Below are 24,166 nucleotides of genomic sequence, written 5' to 3'. Positions count from 1 at the left end.
GTGCAAACACACACATACACACATACAGAGAGAGAGAGAGAGAGAGAGAGAGAGAGAGAGAGAGAGAGAGAGAGAGAGAGAGCTAGGAAGTGACCACTGCTGCCTCACTGGCCAGAGGGGCAATGTCAGAGCTGGCTGCTGTTTGCACGCCTGTTATATGCTTCACCTGCTCTGCTCACTCCAGGGATGAAGCAGGACAACCTCAACACACACATATACACCTTACCTTGATGTCTCTTTGTCCACTCAGTTATATACCTCTCTAATAAAAATCACACTCTCCTTGAAGTCTACTGTAAAATGCTGTTAGTGCTGTCACAGCATCATTTTGTTATTTTTACAATTACATTTTTTAAATTTGATCTTTAACCTGGATGATCTCTTGAGAATATCTTATTACAATTATAACACTTACGATTCTGCCCAAACTGCAGGGGATTTGGCTTTGTAACTTCAGAATGCTATTGCTGTCATAACTGTTTCATAACCAAGCGTGCGCTACTTGTGTCTGAGGTCTTCTGCTTTAGCACTGGAGTCTATTTTGAGGAGAGGCCGTTCCTCATACCACCCACACCACTCACCACTTGTTACATTATTCAACAGAGAGGGTAGGCAGACACTCACCACGCAGTAAGCAGGCATCGGAATAGAAGCCTGCCCAAATTCTCTTTCTGTTGCCCACACCTCGTGCTTTTATACACATACCAGCCTAAATACACCTGTTATACACGGATTCTACAGATTTGCATGGAAACTGCATGCAAGCAAACAAGACTAAGAGTCTACAGCCATGCTATAATGGTTGCAATGTTCACCATCTTACTTTGGCATGTTAACATGCTTACATTTGCTAATTAGCACCAAACACAAAGTAAAGCTGATTGATTGGCATGTCATTAGTTTTGCAGGATTTTAGTCATAAACCTGAATACTGGACAAATTAACATATTGACCTGACAGGTCAGGGGATCAAAGTTATGTCAATTCATCTTCTGGGCAACATGACTATTTCAAATTTCACAAAAAAACATTCAATTGCTGTGGAGATTTTAATAACAACCAAAAATGTCAACCTGCTGGTGGTGCTAGAGGAAAAGGGAATGGCCAAAGTCATTATGATTAATCTTCTGAGGACCATAAACTTGTTTGCACAATTCTGTGCCAATTTATCAAATGGGTGTTGAGATATTTCCAAAGTTTTGGGCTGTCCCTGATTTACATAGTCAAATCAGAATTGCCAAGTCATACCTATAGTCGAGTGATAGCTTCGCTTTAATCTTGACAATCTGCAGAGCTGCAGTCTCTAACGTTATTCATTAGCCAGTGTAACTTACACTGTACATTGCCAGCTAAACTGAGGCTTGCCAGTTTTGTGTAGAGTTTTGCGTGCACGCCGTGCGGCTGAAAATATGTCGCGGTTCCTAGCCAGTTTAAAAATGATATTTTTTATTGAGTCGATTTATCGAGTCAAACGTCCCGGACTACTCTGCATAACACCAGCACAGCTGGGGCTCCGTCTCCTCAACAAGAGTTCCTCTTCTGCCACTACACACATATACACATGCGCACTGACCCACCTTCCTTGAGAGTTAGGGTTACGATTTTGGATTTATTCAAGCACTTTAAAAACCTTTATTAATAGGCAGCATATTAACCTACTTGGAGAAAACTTGTATTTCTATGTAAAATCAGATGTTGAGCACCCCCATATCCCAAAATGGCATGATCTTTGTTTCACTGCGTATCTTTGACTGTGAGATTGACAGTCGAATCAGACTCAGCCCATTGTAGCATCGAATCTTCCACTATACGGGGTCAGCCCTACCAAAGTGATTAGAATTCATCTTCTTGGGGCCTGATTTCATGACAATCTATCCACTAGTTGTGAAGATACTTCTCTCTGAACTATAAATGTTACCCTCATGGTGGCACTAGAGGAAAAGTTAGGGATCACCAAAGCCCGTAGGGTTCATTCTCAGGGGACTATGAGCGTCTGTACAAACTATCATGGCAGTCCTTCCAATAGTTGTTGAGATATTTCAGTCTGGACAAAAGTGGTGGGCTGACAGACATTGCCATCCCCTGAGCCATGTTTTAGCATGAAAAGCCCACAAATTCAGGGTCTTGCCAGAGCATGAGGATCAATATTTCACCACACAGACAATTGATCATGCAGTCAAGCAGATTACCATTATGATGTTCTTTGATCTGAGTCAAATTAGTGACCTGTAATGAGTGGTATCATTTCTGACAATGGCAGTGGATGACTTGGCTTTCTCATTGGGTCGTCACTGCTCTTCAGTCTCACAGTGAGAGGATCAGAATCTGAGATGCACTGAAATCACATCAATTACCTCACTTTGCCTCCCTCTGATGTGTATCTTCTGGTCTTTTATCACTACACGGCTGATTGCTGCCGAAAATACCTCATCCCTTTTTTTTCCTAATAAAAGAGCAATGCTCAGATCATTGGTAATAGTACATTGTCCAGAGTTACAATAATTTCTCCTCTCTGATGAAGTGAGGGGATATTCTTTGACTACCTGTCCTGCCACTAAGACCCACTAAGTCCCTGTCAGTTAAAAGAATAGCTGTGTATATGTGGTATCTCCAACAGATCATCTGCGTGTGTGTGTGTGTGTGTGTGTGTGTGTGTGTGTGTGTGTGGTCAGGTGTTAATTATGTACTTACAGTTTATTATTCAGCTTGGGCAGCTGTAAAAAAGATTAGCTCTCTGGTATTTGCTGATATACTTCTTCATTCAGTTCACAGGAAGTTAAATTTAATGAATATTTAATTTGCCCACACCCCCTTTCTCCTATGCCCTTGTGTGATTATGGTGTAGCTTCTGTTCTTTCCATGTCTGTTTACACAGACTTCACCGTGGGTTCATCTCTAGCAGCTGAGTCATGTAAGTTTCTTGTTAGTTCATTGAGAGTAAAGGAGACTTTTCATACATGAATTGTGGCGATGACTAAACGTAGAGCAGATGTTCTGCATAAGCTTACATTTCTAGCGGAACCAAGGAGGTTTGATAAAGAGAAAGAGAAGAGTACTAACTTTTATATACATACCAAATATGCAAAGTTTGACTGGGTGGGTTTTGTTTTGGTTTTCATTCAACCCTAACATCTATTTCCGAGTGCTATTTCTCAGATTCAAAAATAATAAGCACAAGATTATCCATCTAGTGATTAGAGTCCTTACAATGCATAAGCACTACATACATTAACAGAAAGCAAAGTACGTTTCATGCCAGGTTGCATGGAAAGATCTCTGACTTTTTATAAAAGACCAAAATACAATACAATAGAATACAGTATAATTCAAGAGGAATAAACTCAAAGTAATACTGCGTTCATGTCATATCAGAATAACTGTAAATACTATTTTCCGACTTATTATCCATGTCGTAATTATGATTGTAAAACGGAAGTTCACAAAAAAGTCCATCATTCAAACCAATTAAACACAAATTGTGTATTTTAAAACTCACATGACCAACTCTGCAATCGTATAAATGTCTTGAGATGTCTCAAGCTGTAAACATGGAAAATGGGTCGGACTGTTCATTTTCTATGAAAATCATGGTCATTGAACTGCTGTAACCACAGCCTCTCTCACGGTTTATTTTAGAGGAACATGATCATTCACTGCTGGTTTGAATTATTCAGTAACCATTTCCAAATGTGTCTTTATGACAAATCTGAGGTTTTAGAATAGAAATTAGTTGATTTAATAAGGTATCATTGGTGGAGATGCATGACTTTGCTGATGTATTTCTGTCAGCTTATCTGCCAACGGCATTTCTATGTGACAGTGTCAGGTTTGTGGCCACACTTCAGGCTCACCTGAATTAGTAATGCCAACATCAAAGGGTAGAGCAACAGAAGAATAGCTGTGCCCTTTATTAGCCACTGTTGACCATGACTGTTGTTCATTTATCACTGTCCGTGCAGTGTCATGTGTCTGTGTGGGTCTACTAAGCTGTCAGAATATTTCTTCAGCAGTTGCGGTGGTTTTACGTCTCCATCTACAGCATGTCACAGCACATTTCTCCTTTCCCACTTCTCATTCACCTCAAAATAATTACATAGTCACTGTTACATACAGACACCTTACCCAACCCCAGACAAAACATCTCTCTTTTCTCTGTGAAGTTCTCTGTATTCTGCAATATTTTACTTATTTTTCCAACCTTTATCAGCTGACATACGGCAGTACCTGATATGTCATCCAATTGTGTTTTATGATACAGTATGTTGTTTCTCATGTAAAACACTTACATAGCCTTCATCCAAATTGATGAAATATTTTGTTTATATTATTTTGAACAGTCTGCTTATAAATAAAGTTGAAACTGCAGAGTGTGAAGTTGTATAGATTTTAAAATTGCTTTCTAACAGAGTCCCAGTAGCTCATAAAGGAAATGCTGTTTTGAAGTTGAAGTTGAAGTGAACTTTTGTTCTATTTTAAGACCTTATGGGGTTATGATGCTGTAAAAAAGTACAAAAAACCTCAGTTGATATTTAGGTTGAGGATGGGAGGTGGTTGTGACATGGGAGTCATAAGCTTAAAGAAATTGTTTGACATTTAAGGATATATGCACATTCATATTTTTGCCAAGTTACATGAGAAGACTGATACCACTCTCATGTCTGTCAGAGCGTTCTCATCTCAGGGCGTCCAATACCGACGCTTTCAGAAAAAGTTTAACTACGCGTTCGCGTACGCAAGATGGCTGCCACGCATATCCTGCGTTCATTTGGAGCATAGGTTGTGCACGTCCCCAAGAATTAACGCTATGCGCCGCGAGATGCAGTTCAGCACATGAACGTGGGGACAGTATGTCGATCTGACCAGCAGGTCAGCAGCAATCTACTGATCCACACACCAGCCCAGGTGGTTGCAGTATGCAGTTGGTTTGCCAACACAAAAGAAGAAGTTCAGCAGCAAACTTAAAAATGGAGATTTATGGCGGGATGTTTACAATAAAACTCCTGGAGCTAGTCCTCAATTATCGGGATTATTATGATGTCTCATTAAAATCATAACCTCCTCGAGTGACGCTATGTTTGGTTTGTTTACAATGTGCAAATTCGGAGGTTGTCAGATGATCCGGTGTCAGCGAGGGATGATCCTGTTTAATCCTCCTGTTTACGCCTACGCAATCTTGAAAAGCAAGTATTTTGTTGGCTTAAAGGTACCCTTTAGCGTCTGTGGGAGATGTATCCGGGAGTGTCACATGAGAAGCTCTAGGGCGTCTCGTATAGACCAGAAGTGCAAGCTAGCTACGTTCGTGTTAAAAGTGTTGACAGCCCCCCAAAGCCCCCTACCCTTACCATAACCATCAGAAATTGTAGTGCCTAAAGCTAAGTCACTGACTTTATACATGTCGACCGGCTAACCCTATAGCTGTGCAGGTAGGGTTGTATTGCTGCGACGTAGTAAACGGTGCTGAAGGGGTACTATTAGCATAAAATAATTCTGCTTTGACACGCTGTCTGAAAGCGTCGGTAATGATGCATTGAGATGAGAACCCGTTGTGCCTGTATGGTAAATATGAAGCTACAGCAAAGAGATGGTTAACATAGCTTAGCATAAAAACTGGATGCAGGGGGAAACAGCTAGCCTGGCTCTGTCCAAAAGTAACAAAATCTGCCCATCAGAACATCTAAATTTCAATAATTATGCCTTATATTATATTGTTCTATATTGTATATTATATTGTTTCATGCATACATGACCAGGAGCAATAACTTTCTTAAGTCAGGTTACCAAGCAACCAGTGGATACTTCAATCAATTCCCTTGACCTTTAGGCAGTTTTGAAGTGGAACAAAACAATAATTCACACACAGAGAATCACATAACAGCCATACACTATCCACAAGTGTTTGTATCCAGTCAAAGTCAGACCTGGGCTCACAGTCTGACAGGTACCCAGGTGAATCATTGGCCTTAGTGAGCATCATTACTGCTAGTCATCAGTGTTTTCCCACCATGAGATCTAAAAACTGATAGGCTCTGTTGCTGATGGCTTTCTTTCTTTCACAATTCATCAATCTCTCCCTTACAGTGCAATTTTCCCCCTCGCTTTCTTTCAAGCACACCAATAAGACACAAAGCACCAGCAGACCTGATTGCTTCTTATTAGTAAAATCTGCCAGCTACAGCAGTGTTAGAGCAAATACTGAATAATTTTAAATCTGCGGTGAGCCTACAAGACACGAAAATGCAACTCACACAGAGTTAAATGCTGTTGCTGTTTTTAGCAGTGGTTGTGTTGTTTGGCTCTTTCTAGTTCCGTGTTGATTAGACCGCAGTGTTGTGAAATGAGGCTAAGGATAAGAACGGATGTAGCCGTCATTCACGCCAACTGCAACACAGCGTACAATGAGATGACTGACAGATCAAAGGTTGACTGGGAACCTTATTAAGCTCTTTCTGTGTATTATGGGTAAATGTTGCCTGATTGTGTGAGGTTGTTTTTAGCTGTTTTGTTAGATACCCTGCAGAGAGGCGGCAATTGCGGTCTGATGATGATCTGTGTTTACGCTGCCATTTAAAAGAGTCATGGTTTGTGCTTTTGCAGCAGCTGTTGTAGACTTTGGAGGAATCGATGTGTGTAGTCAGAATACATACATTAGAAATGGAAATGAATGAAGCTGTGTTATTATATTGGAAACCATTATAGAAGTTCTCTCACACATCTACCCAACTAGACAGGGATCAAATGAGTGTCAGGGAACAATAAGAAAGTGATAACCATGTCAGTCATTCTAATCACAATTCAGTGATCATTGTTGGAGCCATTGTAAGTTCGAGCTGCATGCTTGTGTATTTTTACATTCCAGAGACAGAAAACTTGGCAAACTACGTGTATCATACTCTCACAAATATTGCACACATTATTAAGTGTTGTTTCAAAGACAAAGCCTTGTGTTTCCAATTCATTATCAGCTGCTCCGCAGAACGCTCTGTGGGATAGGTCCCTGCACTGGAAATGGATCAAATGGAGCCAGCTGAATTAACTGACTGCTGCGTGTGTTTTGGCTTTGGTAAGACAAGGTGGTACTCCGAGTAAACTCACATGGGAGAAATGCTCCTGCAGTAGTGCCTCACATACATATACACACAAACATACAAATGGTCATTCTGGTATCTTTTTGAAATCCTTTGTTGTTGCCTTTTTGCAAATTGACAGGTGCTTTGTTCCAAGAGGCTCTGATTATTAAACAAACAAACCTGCTGCTGTCACATCCAATTGACTGACAATATGTGAAAGCATGATCATAATGCAGAAACCGTGAAGCAGGTGTTCATCTGACAAAGATTACTGTATAACAATACAGGTTTTCTCTAATACTGTATTGTTTCTCTTTTGATGCTTTAACTTTGTAACTGACAGGTTATTTACCTAAAAGTAAAGATGAAGGCAGGACGTACAATAGGCAGGTGGAAACACACACACACACACACAGGCAATCATACAATATATAAAGTAAAAAAACATGCAGAAATTTGGGTTCATGCCATAGTTGTCAAGATTGAGAACCTACAATGACTACTGAATATCAGACTAAAGTTTAGGCTCTACCCGCTTTCTGTCTTTGTGCTAATGTTAGGCCCCACCATAGTCTCATGGATATTGGATGTTTCGGAGATATTTACTGACCATCAAGCTAGCTTAACTATGGCCCTGTCGACTACAGGCAGCAACACTTCAGAAGTCCTCGCAACGACGGCAAAGAAGACACAACTCCTAAATAATGCAACTGTTTGTCTGAAGTTGCATTCCTCCTTTTTTGTAGCGGCTAGCTGCCTCCCCACACTGAGCCCATGTGGTAAACTAACACATACCACATGAGTATGTCAGCTGAAGGCAGAGTCCAACTTTCTATCAACTCTCTATAAAACTCCTGGCAAGACTCGGGAACAAGCCAAACCTTGCTGGGATTAATTATAATGTAAATACAGAATTTCACATTGTATTGTGACTCATAGTGAATTGTGCTAATTCCTTTCTGTCACTATCTGATGTAGGGTGACCAGACATCCCCGGAAATGGATACAGGTGTCGTGCCAAAAAGTGCTTGCCTTCCCGGGAGGGCGCGCAGCATGTAAAAGCTCTATCGCCCAATCTCTTTACGACTACAGCTGCTTTTATCTGGACCAAGACATAACGTGCAAATAATCATCACTCTCTGTCTGTGGTAACAGCAAAGGTATGTCTTCGTGATACTTTGTTTCTTTTAACAGAAAAATCACAATTGTGGCCAAATAAGTGTTTGCAGTTTATAGCGTAACCAGATTATGTGTTTGGTAGGCCTATGTCTAATATCCTTGTTTATATTTGGAAAACGGAATGTAGCCTATAATTAACACAACTTACTGCTGAGTTATATATAAAATAAAGACATGATATCTTTTGCAATTATTCTTATGACTCTACATTATTTAACTTGCTTTGTACAAACCAATCCAGTCCTTTTTTCTGTTGAAATACCTTTAATGGCCAATACAACCCATGTAATGCAGTATTCCACTTGCCAGAAAGTGATTGAAGCCTCTGCTTATAGAGTGAAAGGTTATCTCAAAATGACTTGATGTCATTCAGAAGAGTAACATTTGATAGATTATAAAAATGAAATTGTCCCCCTTTTTTAATTTTATATAATAACACAATATATTTTTTAATGACATACTGACCACCAAACCAAAAATGTCCCCGGTTTTCATTTCAGCAATCTGGTCACCTTAATCTGATGATTAATTATAACAACTTAATTCTTTATGAGATTTAGTCTGTGTACTCCCACCGCAGAAGAAACGCAACAACCCTATGATATGATGCTTTTTAAAATAAAAAACAAGAAATGAAGACAAATCCTCCCAGAAATAGATGTTCAAAAGGCTGAGTCACTCCGAGCAAAACTGCAGCAGTTATTGTTTCTGTCTTTCCCACAATCACAGTCACACTGTGAGAAATTGAGGTCATGCTGTGTGATGAGGTGAGTGATGTTACACGTAGGAGGACATTAGGGGCATAACCTACATCACTTTGTCTTACAACTTCAGGGACTGAACAGTTTTGAGGGAGGGAGGATCTTCAAGTGTTGCATGCCATTTTTAATCACTACTGACTGAAACACTCAACTGCTGCTTTTCTTAGTGCTTTATCATTTAGGTATCAGTCATTTTAGGTCAATAGCGTCCATTAAGACTCTACAGCTGATCCAGAATGCTGCAGCACGTGTTCTGACAGGAACCAGGAAAAGAGATCACATTTCTCCTGTCTTAGCTTCTCTGCATTGGCTTCCAGTAAAATCCAGAATAGATTTTAAAATCATTCTTCTTACCTACAAAGCTCTTAATGGTCAGGCACCGTCTTATCTTAAAGAGCTCATATCTCCTTACTACCCCACCAGAGCGCTGCGCTCCCAGAATGCAGGGTTACTAGTGGTTCCTAGAGTCTCCAAAAGTAGACTAGGAGCCAGAGCGTTCAGCTATCAAGCTCCTCTCCTGTGGAACCAGGTTCCAGTTTGGGTTCTGGAGGCAGACACCATCTCCACATTTAAGAGTAGGCTTAAGACTTTCCTCTTTGTTAAAGCTTATAGTTAGGGCTGGCTCAGGTAGTCCTGAACCATCCCTTAGTTATGCTGCTATAGGCCTAGACTGCCTGAGGATTTCCCATGTTCCTGCTCGACACCCTCTGGTACAACTATTGTTACTAGTCCTATTGTTATTATTGTTATTATAATCATTAACATTACGATTATTATCATTAACACTAACACAGGCATTAGGCGATCTTGTGGCAAATTTGCCATCCTCTGTTCTCCAGGTTTTGCTGAAATCTTTTTACATGTTACACACTTTGACAATATTTTACAGCAGAGTCTGCTTGCGGGATCCAGAATCTCTCTTTCAGCCGGGATAGCATGTAATTTCTCCCACAATGTCCTGTTTCTTTGTGGATATGTCTGAGGATCAACGTGGAGACATAATGATCTTTAGGAAGTATCACAGGATGTTTAACATCTGCTGGCAGTGCAGACTGATGCAATCTTCCACCAACCCGTAAAATCCCATCTTGCACAACAGGATCAAGCTTAACAATGTGACTGCTTCCTTTAAGTTTGTCACCTTTCTGAAGAGCTTTAAGTTCATCGCTAAAGCATTGATTTTGACAAAACTTGATAATCTCAACTTCTGCTGTAACAAAATCTTCAGTGATGAGCAAAGACCCCTTGACAGTTGACTTGAACTATTGCATTTGTCAGTAACCATTTCCGTTTTCTTTTCATGACTTAAATGATGACTTAATTGTGACGTGATGAGCTTGCGGTGTGCGCTCAGTCTTTGAAGCAGTTTTTTAACCTTTATTATCCATGAAACTGTCCTTTTTAAACAGTGCCCCTCTGAATAATAACAAACGAGCTTGTTAAGTGGATTCTCATGTAAGTTTGTGGCAGTCACACACACTGCTTCTTTCACTTCAGCATCATCTTTCTGTATGTTTTTCACATCTGGTGAAATTGGCCAGTGTTTCCTTTGTCAAAAACTCTGGCCCACCAATCCAGTTTTGACACATTTTGAATGTTTCTGCAGGCATTCCTCATGACGCATGGTCAGCGGGATTCAACTCTGAATTAACATACATCCACTTTCTTGGCTCTTTGTTGTCTCTAATGAGTGACACTTGGTTTGCAACAAATGTTTTAAATCTCGATGTACTTCAACACTGTAAATCACACCAAAACACAGATTCTTTGTGCAGCTCCTTTCTCATGAGTCGATCCATTTTTACAGCAACAGCAGCCGCTGATAGCTCCAGCCTCGGAATTGTGGAATTGTTTGTTTCAACGGTGAACTTCTCCATCTTTATTTATCATGCGATGGTAGGAAACAACTCCGTAACCTTTCTCACTTGCGTCTGCGAAATGATGCAACTGCGCAGATGTCATAGTTCCAAAGCCAGTCGGTTTCATCAACATCTATTCACGGTAAAACCATGAAGCCTTGTCAGGTCAGAAAGCCACAACAATATCCTTCAAGCCAGTTCTGCAGGGATGGCTTCATCCCAGGTGACTTTCATGCCACACAGCTCCTGCAAGATCATCTTTGCTGGAAAAATGACACGTGACAGAAACCCTAAAGGATCATATGTCGCACTTACAAATGAGACGATACCCTGTCTTGTCTGTGGTGTTGGTTTTGCATTTATCCTGACCTTAAATATGTCTGACTCACTGCACCAGGTCACTCCTAGTACCCGCTCCTCAGGTAATGCGTCATGACTGAGATCCAGGTCTTTGACCTCTTTAGCCCTTTCTGTTTCAGGAATGGAGGCAAGAACAACTCTGCGGTTGCTCATCCACTTCGTAAAGTGTAATCCTCCACTCTCACACAGTGTTGTCAAGTCCCTGACCATAGCACATGCCTGGATTTCATCTGACACTGACAGCAGACAATCGTCTACATAAAAATTGTTCAACACTGCTGCAACTACAGCAGGAGCCATGTTTTCCTTAGCGTTTTCAGCCGTCTTCTTCAGCGCGAAGTTTGCACAGCTGGGGGAGGATGTGGCCACAAACAAGTGGACCACCATTTTGTATTCTTGCAGAAGTTTCTTCAAGTTTCCCTCCATCCACCAGAGGAAGCGCAGCAGGTCACTATCCTCAGGTGGTACACATACTTGGTGGTACATAGCTTCTATGTCTGACATTAAAGCTATATGGTCTTGTCTGATCCCTGATTAGTGAGTTAGTGAAATCTGGACCCTGAAGAAGCTCTCCATTTAGTGACTTGCCTTGATATGATGCTGCACAGTCAAAAACTACACGGAGCTTTCCTTTTTGGGGGTGGTAAACCCCGTGATGAGGTATATACCAGACCCTCTCATTGTCAGACTGGGTCTCTTCATCTGGTACCGGAACAGCATAGCCTTTGCTCAACAGGTCAGACATGAAGCTTTGGTATTCACTGTGAAACTCTTTGTTTTTGACAAGTTTTCTTTTCTCTCTGCACAACTACACTGCGGTTGTTAGGCATCTTGACATATCTGTTTTTCAGGGGAAGTCCTATGGTATGGTGACCTTCAACCCTCTTTGCTGTTTCACTAACACAGTCCATAAACTGAACGTCTTCTCTTGACATTTCCTGTTTTTCTTCACTGGCCTTTTCAGGGAAATCATGATTAAACTGCTGTACCAACAGGTTCTCCACACTAGCAATAGAAATGTGATTCACAGAAACACTGGGAATACTTTCAGATGGAGTGTTGCAACTGTCTCTCCTGAGAGGACCATTGATGACCCAACCCAGGATTGTTCGAACTGCATATGGACCATTTTCCTCACTGTGAATTATTTCCCATGGTTCCATAGCCTTGTGTACATCACATCCTATTAAAAGTCCAATGTCTGCATCTATGTGTGGAAGCTGGATTCCTTGCAAATGTGGCCAGTTTTCCCAAATCTTCAGGCACTGGAATGTTCTCTTTGGACACAGGAATATCTTTGTGGGTGTACATCTCAGGTATGTCAATGTAAATGTTCTCTTTCAAACCACACACCTCTAGTCCTTTGATATGGTAGCCTGACTCCAACTTTTCCTGTCCCATTGTGTGAAGCAGGATTTGAGTTTTCTTGCCTTCCATGTTGAGCAGTCTCATTAAGCTCTCTGTGCAGAAAGTGGCTTGACTTCCATTATCCATGAATGCATAAGTCTGAATGATCTTATTGCTCTTCTTTGATTTGACACACACAGGTACAATCGACAGCACACGACTGTCCGCCCCAGTAGCTCCACAAATTCCACCTGAAATGTGTGCTATAGCACCAGTCTCTGTGTTTTCAGCAGTGTCCTTCTGCCCGCTTTCTGCACCTTCATCATCCTTTTCTTTTGAGAAGTGGGGCATGCTTGGATGTTTCTTAGAACAATATTCACATGAAGCTCTTTTCTTACAGTCTTTGCTCAGATGTCCTTGTGTCAAGCATGCAAAACACAAACCCTTTCCTTTAAGAAACTCTAACCTTTCTTTGTATGGCTGGTTTCTGATTTTGTGACATTTTGCTAGTACGTGTTGTTTTTCACAATATACACAAGGCTTCTGGAAGGCATTACTATTGCAACGAAATGATTTTCTACCATTTTCTGGTGGCCTTTTAAATGCTGTAGGTGCAACACTTGTGGCAAATGAACTCCCCTTTGGCCTGGATGATTTTGTCGCTTTCACATTTCCATAATATTTTCCCTTTTCTTCAGCATCCTTTATGTCACCGAAAACAGGATCCACAGCTATTTTAGCTTGTCTGTTTATGAACGTGACCAAATCTGAAAACTTCGTTCTTGTACCACATTTTTCTTGAATGTCAAATGCAGAAACTCTCCACATTTCTCTCATTTTGTATGGTAACTTGGAGACAATGTTTCTGAGGTTTTACATTTCTGTAAGTTGGGTAATGTCTTGCATGGCATTGTTACAACCAGTGAGGAACAAAGAGTAACTCTGAAGGGCCTTGCCGTCATCTGGTTTTATTTTTGGCCAGCTGAATGCTCTATTCATATAGGCAGTTGCGATTTTTAGCTCATTGCCATAGTGATAAGTTAGCAACTTCCTCGCCTCACTATAACCTTGATAGGGACTCATATGCTGGCAACTTCTGACTAAGTCCCTGGGTTCCCCTCTGGTAAACTGCTCTAGGTAATATAACCTGTCATTGTCACTATCAGCTTTGTGATGAATGGTATGATCAAATGCTCTTATGAAAGCTTTGAACTCAAGTGGATCACCACTGAGAAGAGGCACATCTCTCTGGGGCATATGTGACAGTCTTTGCTTTTTGTCTAACATCTCTGTGATATCATTTTGTTTCAACATTACTTCACACAGATTTACTGGACTTCTGTTAACATAAGATTGTGTGTCAGTTTCATGTTTCACTTGAAGATCATCTGCCTTTAATTGGCCAATGTGCTCATAATTTACGATAGGCTGTTGGTTATGTAGCTGTGGCATTCCTGGTAAGACAGTCTCAGGATGAATACCTACATCACCTTTGCAGTTGTCATACTCACTGTTTTCCAACACTTGTATTTTTGCTGTAGAAGCAGCAATAGCTATCTCAAGCTCAAGTTGTTCCGTCTTTGCCTTTAATTTGCATTCTTCGATGTCTGCCTCTGTTTTAGTGATGCTGCACGTGCAAGTAAGGCAGCACGTTCTGCTTGTTCCTTCTGTCGCACCAATGATATGGATGAGACTCTGGATGATCTTGAAGAGCGGCAACTAGCTGAAGCTCGTTGTGCTTTTGACTGCAGACTTCCTCTCCGCTGGTGTGGCAGCCACAGACACGCTGTCATCCGGACTCACATCCTCCTGATGTTGTTGCCTTGATGTAGCTATCCAGTTATGAAACTGCTGAACTGTTCCATTTTTGGCTTGAACCCAATACATCTGATCAGCATCGCGTTCATCATCAGGTAACAGCAACAGTACATCATCATTTGAATGAGCAAACTCTTCTAGCAGTTTTGAGGATTCATTTAAATGTTCATCAACAATGTCCGGATTTTCATTATCTTTCATTAGTCTTTCAATCTTGTTCCTTTTTGATGTTAACTGTGACAACTTGGATCGTCTTGCACCTATAAGCCTGCTCACTTGTTCTTCCAGACCCTTTTCAGTGTACTTTGGCGCCCTCTTCTGGCTAATCAGGCTGCAGCAGCTCTGAGCTCTTGACTTTGCATCGTGTGAATCGTCCGCCATTATGGCCGTAAACACAACTTCTAGGTCGACCAATGTTCACAAATGATGGTCTATGACATGAAGCTTGCCAGGCTTTCGTAATGAATGTCATCTTCTGAAGACCAAAACATTCTAGTCGTCTTATTCTCACAAGAAGTTGGGCAGCACCCTCATTTTGGCATGCTTCTGCGGCATAACAGCATTCTTTACTTTTTCACAACTCTTGTCCTCATGTTTCCTTTTGACTTCTTTCCTGCAGTTCTTTGGGCACTTATCTGAAGCTTTACTCTTGTCCAGGTCTGTTCTGTTCTTGGGAAGTCGGTGGTGGCTCTCGCAACTCGTTGTCATCGCCATCGTCGTCTTTTTGCTGTAGGGCAGGTTGTTTTACTTAATGTAGCGGCTATCCTAATTGTTCGTAATTAACTTCAACTAAACTTACTTCTGTCATCATAACCACATTGTATGAACGACATAAGACACTTTTACGCGTTGAGTTGGCCCCGAGAGAACCAACGACGATAAAACAACCGTGTTGCTCCGCCGTCCACACCCGTTTATTTTTTTTACCTTCTTTTTCAGCTTCCTTCAAAACTTCAAAATAAGAGTTCCAATACAGAAGTTGCACTGAAATACCAAAATAAACAAGAATGAAAGAGTAACAAATGTTATAACATAAACAAACTTGCTACGAATAAATGGTGCTTACAACTACTATAAATATCTGTACCATTTTTCATTCAGTCTATAGCAACCCCCCACCCCCCCACACACACACTGAGCCATGGTTCTGCTCGAGGTTTCTGCCTCTTAGAAGGAAGTTTTTCCTCGCCTCTGTCACCTAGTGCTTGCTCTTGGTGGGAATTGTTGGGCTTCTGTAAATAACATCACAGAGTATGGTCTAGACCGGCTCTTTTATGAAAAGCGCTGTGAGATAACTGTTGTTGTGATTTGGCGCTATATAAATAAAATTGAACTGAATAGATGATTAGGGAGACTATGTTGGTATCAAAACGTTGCCAGGGAACAGAGGGTTAACCGTTTGTGCCTTGTTGCAGTTTTCTTACATTCAGCCCTTGCTCTCATTCTTCCTCCCTCCTGTTTTCCTCTCTCTCACAAGTTGCTGCAGTTGTGACACTCTCTGGGGAGAGGATCCATATTTAATGACCCAGCAGTAGCTGCATGGAAATGGGCCACAGTAGAACCCAGCAACAGGCCCACTGGCTTAATTTAATGCTGCACATATGATACAGACAGCAAACTTGTACTGATGAGAAAACATCCATTCCCCAATGGGACAAACATGGCAAGGTGCTAGATAATCTTGTCAATGTGTCATCAGCATAGAATGCTAAATAACTATGGAGTAAACAAGATGGGAATTCTTTTGACAATATATTATAAGTGGACTTTTCCTCAAAGGACCATCTATTAGAGGTCAACTTCACTTATTTTCAACTTGATTCCTATGATTCTAGCATGGGAAGTTTATGTATGCCAAAATTTGTGTCTACAACCTAGAAGCAGACTGAAGTTAAGCAGTTAAGTTTAAACAATTTATTAACAGTTTGGGCTGGTGAAGGGCAAGGTTATAATCGTAAAAGTGTTTAGTGTATAGCAGGTGAAGACCGCTGAAGGAGAGCCCCATGTAACGTTAGGGGGAGGCTAACTTTGCCGGGGAGACCCAGGTAGGGATCAGCTGGTAGTTGGTGGGATTTGAACATGTTTTCGATTATCTTTTATTCAAACACGTGCACAAAATAATATGAATGCAAAAACTGTACAGAGTTCTGTTTAGTTTGGGTTGCAGGACGTAAGTCACTGTCTTGGTGGTTTTTCTTTCTGATGGTCTGGCTTAGAGCTCATCCTGCATGTGAGATGAACTTGTCCCTAATAGTAGCCTACACTGATAGTGTGCTCCCCTTGCGCTGGGTTAACGTGTCTGCTGCTCATTATATTTACTGCATGTCAGCTAGTGTGTGTTTTATGGGCTCATTCATATCTCAGCCAACCTGTCTCTTTGTGCTTTTAACATAGAATCTATTTTTTGATTAATATAGGTTTACATTTTAACATAGCCTAACTGCTTTCCAGTCAGACTTGCCTTCAGGGTGCTAGGGACCTGTTGTTTGTGGCTTCAAAGGAGGGCCTACACTTCTTCCAGTTTCTTAGCTTCCATCACCTCCATTAATTGTATTTCATCTATTTAACCAAGAATGAGACAGATGTAATTAATTTCTTAAGACCCGGGGTAGTGGGTTTACAGTAGTTTAGCTCTTAGGGTTTTCTCTATGTAACTTATACTTATACTAACTTATACCGTAGGTGTAGCATGTGCTACATATATTTGTAGTATATGTAGACAATGTGTTAGTACTTAAAATTTTTAAATAGTTTGGGCCCTTACAAGCTTCAGATAACTTAAAAAAGGTGTCCCTTTTGACAAATCTGCATTATTTCTAATGATTGTACTTGTATTTTAATGTTTTGTGAATAAACTAAACTGAACTAAACTGAGCTTAAACTTGCTTTGCACTACAAGCTGTAAAGAGGAGTCTGCAAAAAGTGTCAAAACAATCTGTCTTCCATATTGTTTTGTTGCTAGTGATGGTAAAAGCTGACACTAGAGTATTTAGAAGAAAACTAGTTTCATGATATAATGTTGCAAACACATATTTGGTGCTACTCTAACAAGGTATAGAGTGTGTGAAATTCGCAGGGATCTTTCAAATACTAAAGACAAAAATGTCTCCAACAGAGATAAATTGTCGGCTGTTCAAGTAATGGGATGGGTGATGCGAAAAATTGCCTGTTCATCAGTGTTTATATCTGAAACACTGCAGAAACAGGAAGTTCAATACTTATTTATCTATTCAGGTAGAATAACTGCCTCTCTACTCTGACCTGTTATTTATTATGAGTGTTCATAATGAAGCTCTTCAATCACTCTTTTTAATAAGAGCTGTGTGTGTGTGTGTGTGTGTGTGTGTGTGTGTGCGCGCGGCTCGATCACAGCTGTTTGTTTTGCTACCCCTCACTGATCTCCATGTCATTATAAAGAGACTGAAGCCCAGATTGATGTACAATGTGTCTTTTAAGCTCATTTATTAAAGCAAAAGCATGGTGGCTTAGATCACACTGCCAGGCATAACATTATTGCCAAATATGAATCATCAAAGTACCACCCTGCCAACATGTAGACACTGAACAGGTGTCAATACCATAGCCTGCACCAATGTTTAAGACCTAAAAAACACTGCTAGAATGAAAGTTCAGCTTGCTTTGTTCAGAGCTAAATATTTTACCTTATGTTAGGAATAATTAATAACTTTAAAAATAATGTTTTAATTTGTATACAATGTATAAAAGTTACACTGACTAGTACTTAATGAGTATTTAGGCATCAAGCTTAATGAATGATGGAGCAACTTGATCTGTGTTGGAACGTATTGCATGTTTGCATTACCATATGTTTTCAGACTTCTTTGATTCTTCACTTTTTTCCATAAGTGGCCCTAATAAACCATTTTGGAAATATTGAGGGGTTTCAGGCTTTAGGTTAGATGTGGTGTTTATTTAGCATGTGTGTAAGTTTATCTGTGTGCATAAATCCCTCCAAACCCCAAAGCCAGGCTATGAAACCCATTTCATGTGTTCATCAGAGCTTGACAGAGCTGCTGGTACTCGCCATGTTTGTTATGACTCCTAGTGGAGTCATTTAGCATCAGGCTACAGTGATTTAAACCTTAGTGTTGAGTCCTCAGGCCCTCTAAGATTAAATGACTGAACATTTAGAAAGGCAGAAGTCATTACAACCATCTCAGTGGAAACATTTAATCTTGTCATTTCAAGTATCTTATATCCGGATACAATGCAGATGAGATTTAAGACACTTGAATTTACACTTATCTGTCTTTGTTTCCCCAGTTTACATACAAATCAAGCCTCTGGCCTTCGTAATGCACCTGAAGCTATTTGGAAACTGACTAAAAAAAAACAAAAAAAAAACAGAACATTGATGTATTAAAGTGGCCATGTTATGCTCATTTTCAGGTTCATAATTTTAGGGGTTGTACCAGAAAAGGTTCACATGAAAAAAAAAAAGACACGTTTTTGTCATACTGCACATGCACAGTAGCTAGTTAACTAGTAAAGGACTACTAGCCAATCCGAGGCAGAGTAGGGTGGGTCCTGACAAGCCAGTAACCACAGTTTTGGTTCAGCTTGGTCCCGAACCAGCTTAGCAACCTACCTTGACTGGAACAAGATATTTCAGAGTGGTGTTAATTTGTAACAAATGTATCTCTCATAGGTAACGTTTTAACTGTGCACTGGTATCTAACGTAAGCAGTAAAAGCTACCTATGCATCATGGAGAGTAGGAAGCATTTTCACCGTTTCAACATCTGGCTAGAATGCATCAAATTCCACCTCCGGAGGTGATTTGAGCAATCAGATTTCAGTCGGTCTTGAATGCTGTTTAGGTCCATTTACACTCAGCTTTTTTGATATTGGACTGGGAGGTTTGTAGGTAACTTCACACACACGTCAGCCTTTGAGTTTTAACGTTTGATGCCGTAGCTGGTGTAAAAGAGCTAGGTTAATCACCTTTAATTTGGACTGCAATTATCACCCTGTCACTATAGTGTAAAACCTCCGATAATGTATTCAGACATCCATCAAACTCTAACAGCCAATTGGCCCTGCTTGGTATGCAGGAGCGAGGAGGGCTATAAAACGGCTCATTGCAGGTGACGTCCCCCTGAGGGCATTCTGCCAATATAAAGGCTGAAAACTCATTCATTCCCGAGCACCAATTCATTTTCATTACTCTCTCACATCTGCGGAACATGACAGATTGAATGAGACTGCCTGAGAATGCAGACCCAAACTGTTTCTCCGTTAGCCAACTTTCCATCTGCAATAACCGCATTCCTGTGTGACTTGATTAATTATCGCTGGTGTCTTGGGAGCACACCACCAACTAGAGAGGGCCTAGGTGAAGACAGAACGAGAATGACGAGCCTGAACATCAGAGAGCGTAGGTCACTCTCAAAGGGGGTAATAGCAGCGAGTACAGGACTGGAAAAGGGATTCCTTGAAGGTGAAAGAAAATAATACATCAACTAGTTCACACCACAATAAGTTTCTAAAGGCTATGATAGAGGTTCTTCATTAGGTATACCTGTATAGTCTAATGCAATTTAAAAAAATCGCACCGCCTTAATGTTTACTTTCATTATGCCTATGGTGTTCAGGGTTCAGAAAACCAAAGCAATGAGCATAAATATGCTAAAATCTTCTACAGAGCTCAGAGGAGCTTTAGAGTCAGGTGTGTGTTTTTAGTCGATGTAATTGGCTCCAATCCACCACTGTCCTGGGGAAAGGAAATAAGATGATTTATTAGCAGACTGTGCATCTGAACATCGGAAGAAGGAAAACTCTATTACCTATTCTACTTCATTTCCTGAAGAAAACTGTTTCAAATTCTGAATGATATGTTTTCTTTGTGTTTTATGAATGAAATAAATCCAGACATGACTTAATGCAACAATTCATGATTTAACTGAAACTGTCCAAACTTTGAATCCATGTTTTGACAGTAGAGGTTGCAAATCCCGGCCAGCGGCAGTACCACAGTCTCTATATGCCTGTGGAGGAAGCAAAGATGGTGGATGGCCGTCTATCTGGGCCGAGCTGAGGCTCAGCAAGATAAGAGATACCTGGCTGCTATGTTCCTGACATTGATGACTACAGATAGCAGAGGATGATGGACACCAAACCTTTTCATGGATTTGACATTCAGATCAGGGGGATCAGAAGTACAGACGTGGGGCCCCAGAGGGCATTGACGAGGGCTGTCTGCAGTCCTGAATGTCTGCTAGAGCGCTGCGTTAGGATAACAAGGCTTGAGGGCTTTGCTTCTGTCATTTTGAGGCTTCATTGATTCAGATTTCCGTGACAAAGTCCGTTAACTTGGGTATTGACTGGAAATGAGGAATCAAAGTTTATCTATTTTGAGCATAATAGTTTTTTTTCTCTGGATGTTCATATCAATATTGTCGGCATAGTGTTGTTCGGGATAACATCCATGTGTTGCTTTTTGTTTTTTCTCTGGTGGAAAGCACAGGCTCTCATACACATAAAGAGTTTACATGAAAGCCGATCATTTATCTTGAGGCATCAAGATGCCACTCCAAGGCTCTTAAATCTGATCTTAGCATTGCGAGCTTCAATGATAAAGGCCACAACCCTACCTGATAAGTGTTCTCATAAAGGATGAGCACAGTCTGTGAATCGGTGGTGGTAGCTCCAAGGACACCTGACCTCAACTGGCTAAAAATATGTTTATAGATCCTCCTCTGGTGACAGTTTCTTGGTTCCTCACAGTGAGACTCAGTTGATGGGGAATTGGGAAGCTAAAATGATAAGGATGTTGAGGATGTTCACTCTCCCTGACTTAAAAATGGAGGCCAGGAACACCAAGCTGTTTCTAACTTTGCTGTCTCTGATGCACTTAACAGCAGTTTGTCATCGAACATGTAGAGGAAGCAATGACAGAAAAGATACAAATTCTTATCTGATGACTTCAATAATTCAAAATTTTTTTTCCACCAATACTGAATTTTAAATCTTTCAAAATGCAGCAGAAACCAACTACAAAATTACGGCATCATATTATCACATTAGTAACCTTATATCAATTACTGTGTCATATAGTAATGTATTCAAACTCCACAGTCAGTAAAAGCGCAATTTCTTCTGACTGGACAATCACGATGGAGAGAAATTGATATTGACTAAGCATCCAACAAGTTCATTAAATTTAGCTAGAGTCACATATCACAGTATTTTTATTGACAGATCTGTTGCTGAGATGCGATTATCTTGATAAAATTCACTAAACACCTCCCACAAACAGCGATTGTCCAATCTCACTAGTACATTATTTTATTTGGTTTCAAGTTGTATTAGGAAAAGCACAGTCCTGGAAGCTAAACATCCAAACAAGATACTATTTTGTTCTAAAATGATTTCTTGTTTTTATGCTAACTTTTCCATATCAGACTGTACTAATAGCCTACTAAGGCTAACCTGTTCTACCTTCTTCCTGGAACATGTAATTTAAGCCTCAGTCTTTTAGGATAATATCATAACACTCAACCATAGTGTTATGATATGTTAGTGCATTTGCTGAATCTTCATTTGACTTCCCGACAACCCCTTCAACCTCAGACATTCATTGTTCTCTAAATTCCTCCTGCAACACAAAACACACACTCCCACACACTCACTATTGAAAAAGAGACATTCATATCAAAACTGTGAAATGGCTTGTTCTGATTCATGCACGATTCATTTCTTGTGTGTGTCACTGGGCCTATTTGCTCTTGTTTATAAAAAGGGACAGGTAAAGTACTTGTACTTCTTACTGATTTGTTTAATCCAAGTCTTTCATGTGGCAGCCATATAGATCAGAGTATTAGATCACATATGTCTGTGTATTTGAGATGGGGAAAAGTTAAACCATGGAAGCGGTATGTTATTTTCTATGGCTTTACATCTGTGCATTAAAACACCCACAGTTATTGCTATCTGGAGTAGCCCGCATGTTGACACACACACGAGCACGGGTCTTCCTTGGATTGGGCATGAAACACGCATGCCAACAAAAACAGATAAAACCCCAATTTGTGATTTCACCCTCCCATAGTTCAGTAAAGTCTAGACTGACTAATAATCCTCAAATCAGCCTCAAACCCAACCCTTCTGGTCTTTGACACACACACACACACACACACACACACAGGTTCAAGTTAATTAGCAAGTGGTGCTGACTGGGAAGAGAAGAGCTTCGAGGGCTCTTTCTCCATCAGTGGCTCCTAACCAATCTGACCAATCTTCTCTAATCAGGTTTAACTCTATCTGACTTTGAGGGGGAAAAAAGAGACGATTCAGAGTGAGCTTGTGATTTCTCAGTCAAAGCGCTCAGACTGAGTGCTTCCACTTCCCCTTCTACCTGCTGAGGATAATGCACTTTGTTTGTAACATGATTAAAGCTCAGGGAAAGGCTTTGAAGCTGTATCCGAATTCATTCTGTGGTTTGAGGAAATGGATTGTAACTCACACCAGGTGTGGAGTGGACCTTTCTATTGGTAAAAATGGGCATTGAATTTTTCACAAATTGGTAACATTGTTTGAGCTCATAGCACAAAGTTGAGCCAATACTGTAAACTCCTGAAAATGTACATGATTTTTTTGTATTCCCAGGACACAACAATAATTTAAGAATTATTATAAATAATTAGTTAAAATGTGATCCGGATAAGCTGCATAAAATGGATACATTGTTAAACCATTTAAACAAATAATACGTTGCTGAGGAAATTGAATTTCAAGCATTTTAAATACCTGCAGATACCCTGATGAAGCTGGGAGACGGTTTAGTTAAGATTAAAGATTGGAAGAACAGCTAGCTTGACTTAGACGCCCCATTGAAACTACAACTTGTCCTTATATACTTAGGCTTTTGTACCAATTAAACAAACCAGATATAATTTAATTACTGAGCTAAGAGGTGCGCGTAAATTGATCTTTGGACAGAGCCAAGTTAGCTGTCTCCACCCATTTCCAGTCTTTATGCTAAGTTGAGCTTCATATTTAGGATAGCATCATGAGAGTAGTGTCACTCATCTCACCTAACTGTCAGCAAGAATACTTATTTTCCATGTAGAACCATTCCTTTAAATACTTTGTATTGAAAAATCCTCAGAATGGTTCAGCCTGTGAATAGCTTTCATTTCTTTTCATTATATCTGCTTATTGTGGTACTTGCTCTGCAGCTTTTTGGCCACTGCAGCATCTGCCAGGTGGCACCGGATAAGAAGGAGGCAGGTGGCTAGGAAGGCCCGGTGGTGGTGAACGTAATGTTCGTTGATGTTGATGCATCGTTTCACAGGACGCAGCCGCCGTCTGCCGAGAGGAACGCTGCAGATGCTATCTCATCTCCTCGAATATTGAAGACTGCATGCACAAACACACACAAACAAATAGATTTCCTACTGCTTTGATGGCTGCTGTTTCGATTACTCTTGCTAAGTTGAACAAATCCATCAGAAGTAAGTGACGGAATGACAGTGGCTCATTTGCTGTGACGCTTTGTCATTTATGTTTACAGGCTGATTTCACCATAAAGTCAGCAGGAGACGATCAGTGATGCAGTTAGTTCATTTAAAAAAAAACAGGACGCCGTCCGCGACACTGTCTGAATAGATAATGAAGATGTTTTATAGCTCAGTCCTCAAATAAAAAATTGTTAATGTTCAAATAATTTCCAATAAAAAAGCAAGATGTTTATTATTTAAAGGGGTCATGTGTAGTTTTCAGTGGGCTCTATCAGTGAGGCTTCAGACTGCAAC

General features: G+C 40.4%; 1 protein-coding gene across 1 annotated transcript in view; it reads right to left on the bottom strand.

Annotated features, from left to right (window-relative positions):
* The window catches only part of LOC123961870 (protein arginine N-methyltransferase 8-B), a 47,264-nt gene extending 33,149 nt beyond the window's left edge, over positions 1-14,115 (bottom strand). The window contains exon 1 of the mRNA XM_046037640.1: positions 14,085-14,115. The gene's annotated coding sequence lies outside the window, so the exon portion shown is untranslated. The remainder of the gene's footprint in view (positions 1-14,084) is intronic.
* Between the last annotated feature and the right edge of the window lie 10,051 nt (positions 14,116-24,166).

This window comes from Micropterus dolomieu, linkage group LG22, assembly GCF_021292245.1.
Source record: "Micropterus dolomieu isolate WLL.071019.BEF.003 ecotype Adirondacks linkage group LG22, ASM2129224v1, whole genome shotgun sequence".
Taxonomy (NCBI): Eukaryota; Metazoa; Chordata; class Actinopteri; order Centrarchiformes; family Centrarchidae; genus Micropterus; species Micropterus dolomieu.
Note: the sequence above shows the minus strand (reverse complement) of the source record. Positions and strands in the feature narration are given on the sequence as shown.